The following is a 5,575-nucleotide window of genomic DNA, read 5'->3' on the forward strand; positions in this document are numbered from 1 at the left end:
TAAAGCAAATAATACAGAGGCATGTGACAGAATAACTGGGGCAGGCTTCTATAAATTGATTAATCAGGGAAGAACTCTCTGACTGGGTGACTTATAGTGATAGGCTGGTACATATTTAGCAACTGACTCTAAAACAAAAGCCCTGATTTATAGCTTTTGCCTATTTCCGTGGTGTAAATATTCCCACCATGGCCAATTTGAAGTTACTAGCGTAACATCACTGAATAGGGAGTTGGAAAGAGATGCACACACCTGGCTCTCACAAGCCAATGCAAGCCAGCTCCAACACACCACTGCACTTGTATGGAATGGGAGAGCTCCATACAGGATTCCTGAGTGAATCACTAGAATGTAAACACATGGGATTACAGGTATGAGCCACCACGCCCAGCCTATTATTATTATTCATTTTATTTCATGATTTTACTGGAAATGATTTTGTCATATGAAAAAGAGGGACAGGATAGGATTTCCTATATCCCCAGTACCTGGAATATTTCCTGGTGAATTACACTTGCTTAGTAAATACTCCTTGAATGAGTGAATACATACATAAGTGTAGGAATTTCTTCATTCCCTTTTACCCAAGTGAGTACCTAGCTTATTTGCCACCTGGAATGGATAATTTTTTTACTGTCCCTCTTTTTCATATGACAAAATCATTTCCAGTAAAATCATAAATAAAATGAATAATAACAATAATAATAATAGGCTGGGCGTGGTGGTCATACCTGTAATCTCAGCACTTTGGGAGGCCAAGGCAGGTGGATCACCTGAGGTCAGGGATTCAAGACCAACCTGGCCAACATGATGAAACCCTGTCTCTACTAAAAATACAAAAATTAGCTGGGTATCCTGGCGGGTGCCTATAATCCCAGCTACCCGGGAGGCAGAAACAGGAGAATCGCTTGAACCCTGGAGGCGGAGGCTGCAGTGAGCCGAGATCATGCCATTGCACTCCAGCCTGGGCGACAAGAGCAAAACTCCATCTCAAAAAAAAAAAAATAATAGTAATAGTAAGTCCCAGAAATTAAAAAGCAGAGAGTAAGAACTTTTGTCTATATAAATAAATAAATAAATGCCAATATAAATGAATATTAATACAAAAAGGAAAAGAGTAGTTAATGAATAATTTTAATTACATTAATGTGTTTTTTTTGAAAAAAGGAAAAAAACCTTATACTCATTTTGTTCCGTCATGGTAATTAATATTACAGTTATTATTTTTGAGCCTTAACTTCTGCAAATTTGTCAATGACTGTGTCTAAATTTATCTTTTTTGCATCCTTATGTTCAATAGACAGTATAGACAGATTTTTCTTTTCCTTTTTGTGGAGGATTTTCTAGTAAAAAATGGAAAATCTGCTAGACAAATTCTTAAAAAGCTATAACACATGTTTTTCTATCTTCACTCAGAGTTGATTGAAAAACTCATTTTATTAATTTCAAATCTAAAAAGATTCTTTCACACGAAGCAACATACACACAAATACTTAGGAAGAGTCTTAAGCCTAGGACAAATTTGTCAAAGATTCGTAAAAATCCCATCTCACAAATTCCAGAGATTAAAATTCTGTCCATGTATTTATTCATTGGAACTTATTCAAGTAACTTTCAAATGTCTCCTCAGTCAAAAAATATCCATTAAAATATATTTACCAGAAAATTTATCAAGTATATATGTTACATTTAGTTCAAATAAAAGGGTTTCACTTCTGCAAAAATCAGAAATTTGCTAAATCATGATGAACATTAGCATTATTAGATCCATTTATTTAGAATGAGTGTCCAGTCCTCTGTGAAAACAATTTAGTCATACAAACATTATCATTTTTATTTCTTCTGGTAGTGTAAGACTGACATCTTTTTTATCATTATTATTTTTGAGACAGAGTCTCACTCTGTTGCCCAGGCTGGAGTGCAGTGGCATGATCTTAGCTCACTGCAACCTCTGCCTCCTGGGTTAAAGTGATTCTTCCACTTCAGCCTCCTGAGTAGCTGGTACTACAGCTGTGTGCCACCATGCCTCGCTAATTTTTGTATTTTCAGTAGAGATGGGATTTCACCATGTTGGCTGGCTGTTCTTGAACTCCTGGCCTCAAGTGATCCATCCACCTTGGCCTCCCATGGTGCTGGGATTACAGGCGTGAGCAGCATCTTTTTCGTTTCTCTCAGTATTCCTCTTTGGACTTCTTTTTTCTACACAAATATCCATTTCCTTGCATTTTGTTGTTCCATAATTAATGCTCGCCTCCATAATTTTGTATAGCAATTGAAAATGATTAATTTTTAAATAGCTTTATTGAGTTGTAATTTACCTATCATGAAGAGCATCCTTTGTAAATGTATAATTCAATAATCTTTAGTAACTCTATAAATCACAATCCAGCTTTAGAACATTTTCATCATCTCAAAAAGTTTACTTGTTCCCATTTGTAGTCAATCCCTGCTCCCACCTCCAGCCCCAGGCAACTATTGATCTGCTTTCACTGTCTATAGATTTGGCTCTTTTTGGAAATTTTATAAAAATGGAATCACACAATATGTCGTCTTTTGTGATAGCTTCTTTCACTCAGCAACGTGTTTTTGAAGTTCAGCCATGTTGTAGCATGTCCTTTTTAAATTGCTGAATGGCATTCCATTATGTGGATATTTTCTTTATGCACTCACCACTTGATGGACATTGCATTATTATCACATTTTAGCTATTAATGAACAATCGTGCTATGAACATTTCATGGACAAGTCTTTGTGTGGACATATATTTTTATCTCTCTTGGGTAGATATCTAGGAGAGGAATTGCTGGGTCATAGTTAGAGTTTAAATTTTAGTAGGTGCCAAACTCTTTTCAAAGTAGTTGCACCATTTTAGATTCCCATCAGCAGTGTATTTTCTTTTTTATAGTGAAGCGCAGTGGCAGGATCATGGCTCACTGCAGCCTCACCCTCCTGGACTTAATCCATCCTCCCAGCTCAGCCTCCCGAGGAGCTGGGACCCCAGAGCACGTGCCACCATGCCCGACTAATTTGTGTGTGCATGTGTGTTTTGTAGGGACATGTCTCGCTATGTTGCCCACGCTGGTCTCAAACAGCTGGGCTCAAGTAATCCGCCTGCCTTGACCTCCCAATGTGCTAGGACTACAGATGTGAGTAGCATATCCGTTTTCGTTTTAATATGCATATACCAAATGACTAAAGATGTTGAGCATCTTTTCATTTACTCATCAATTCTTTGTCTCTTCATCTCTCCTCTGGTGAAATGTCTACTCAAATTTTTTGACCATTTTTATTTTTATTTTTATGTATTTATTTATTTTTGAAATGGAGTCTTGCTCTGTCGCCCAAGCTGGAGTGCAGTGGTATAATCTTGGTTCACTGTAACCTCTGCCTCCCGGGTTCAAGCAATTCTCCTGCCTCAGCTTCCCAAGTAGCTGGGATTACTGGCACCCACAAGGACGCCCAGCTAATTTTTGTATTTTTAGTAGAGATGGGATTTCACCATGTTGTCCAGGCTGGTCTCAAACTACTGACCTCAGGTCAGCTGCCCACCTTGGCCTCCCAAAGTGCTGAGATTACAGGTGTGAGTCACCGTGCCCAGCCACCCATTTTTAAATCAGATAATTTGTCTTCTTATTACTGAGTTGTAGGATTACTTTTTATACTTATCTCTAGGAATATTTCTTATCTTAAAGCCTATTTTGTCTGATATTAATACAGCCAATTTAGCTCTCTTAAGGTTCCTGTTCATATTATATATCTTTTATTATCCTTTTACTTTCAACCTACTTTTGTCTTTGAATTTGACATGTGTCTCTGATAGACAATATATAATTAAATCCTGCTTTTTAAAACATTTAGTCTGACAGTCTGTTTTTCCTGTCTAGCCTATTCACATTTAATGTATTTATTGGTATGACTGGATTTATGACTGCCATTTTTCTATTTGTTTTGTATATTTATCCTGTCCTGTTTCTCTGCCCTTCCTTGACTGCCTTCTTTTGTGTTAATTTTTTTTAAATGTACTGTTTTAATGTATCTATTGATTTTTTTTTTTTTTTTTGAGACAGAGTCTCACGTTGTTGCCCAGGCTGGAGTGCTATGGCGCAATCTTGGCTCACTATAACCTCTGCCTCCCAGGTTCAAGTGATTCTCGTGCCTTAGTCTTCCCTGTAGCTAAGATTACAGGTCTGCACCACAGTGCCTAGCTAATTTTTGTATTTTTAGTAGAGACGGGGTTTCTCCATGTGGAACACTCCGGTAATCCCAGCCACTCAGGAGGCTGAGACAGGAGAATTGCTTGAACCTGGCAGGTGGAGGTTGTAGTGAGCCAAGATCACACCACTGTGCTCCAGCCTGGGTGACAGAGCGAGACTCTGTCTCAAAACACACACACACACACACACACACACAACAAAAACACAGTTTGATGACAATGTGTTTAAATGTGGATTTCTTTATGTTTCTCTTACTTGGATTGCTTGGGTTTTTTTAATCTGTAGATGAATTTTCAAATTTGGAAATTTTTTGTCCATTATTTCTTCAGATATGTTTTCTTCCCCTTTCTCTTTTATATTTCTGGGACTTCCATAGACATCACGCTTTGACATAGGTTTGTATGCTTCATGATATACCATAGATCTCCAAGGTTCTATTCCTTTTCTTTCATCTTTCTCTCTCTTCCTCAGATTAGATTATTTCTAGTCTACTCTCTTCAAGTTCACTGAGTCTTTCTTCTGACATCTCAGGTCTGCTGCTGAGTCCATTTAGTGAATTTTCCATTTGTTATTGTACTTTTTGACTCTAGAATTTCCATTTAATTCTTGTTCATAGCTTCTAATTCTTTATTGAGATTTACTATTTGTTGAGTCTTTGACATTAAATTTTTTTATTTCTCTAAACATAGTTGCTATAAATTTTTTTTTTTTTTTTTTTTTTTTTTTTTTTTTTTTCGAGACAGAGTCTCGCTCTGTCACCCAGGCTGGAGTGCAGTGGCTGGATCTCAGCTCACTGCAAGCTCTGCCTCCTGGATTCACGCCATTCTCCTGCCTCAGCCTCCAGAGTAGCTGGGACTACAGGCGCCTGCCACCTCGCCCGGCTAGGTTTTGTATTTTTTTTGTAGAGACGGGTTTTCACCGTTTTGGCCAGGATGGTCTCGATCTCCTGACCTTGTGATCCGCCCGTCTCGGCCTCCCAAAGTGCTGGGATTACAGGCTTGAGCCACCGCGCCCGGCCAGTTGCTATAAATTTTGTAACGTATTTATAGTAGCTGTTTTAATGTCTTTGTTTGCTGAATACAACACCTGGTCTTGAAAAGTGTCAATTTTCTATTGATGCGGTTTTTTCTGAGTATGAGTCACAACTTCCATTTCTTTGCACGTCTCATTATTTTTGTCGAACACTGGATTTTAAAATAATATGCTGTAGTGACTCTGGATTCTGATTTTTCTCCTGAGGGCTGTTTTATTGCTGGTCAGTTTTTTGTTTCGTTTTGAAACACGGTCTCCTCTGTCTGCCAGGCTGGAGTGCACTGGCAGAATCACTACTTGCTGCAGCCTTCACCCCCCGCCCCTAGGCC

The 5,575-nt window shown here is 38.3% G+C and overlaps 1 non-coding gene across 1 annotated transcript; it reads right to left on the bottom strand.

Moving 5' to 3' along the window:
- Positions 1-1,334: 1,334 nt before the first annotated feature.
- Positions 1,335-1,396, bottom strand: LOC115892530. Its single transcript, XR_004052403.1, has one exon. It is a non-coding gene; the product is annotated as a U7 small nuclear RNA (small nuclear RNA).
- Positions 1,397-5,575: the final 4,179 nt, after the last annotated feature.

Source organism: Rhinopithecus roxellana, chromosome 12, assembly GCF_007565055.1.
Source record: "Rhinopithecus roxellana isolate Shanxi Qingling chromosome 12, ASM756505v1, whole genome shotgun sequence".
Classification (NCBI taxonomy): domain Eukaryota; kingdom Metazoa; phylum Chordata; class Mammalia; order Primates; family Cercopithecidae; genus Rhinopithecus; species Rhinopithecus roxellana.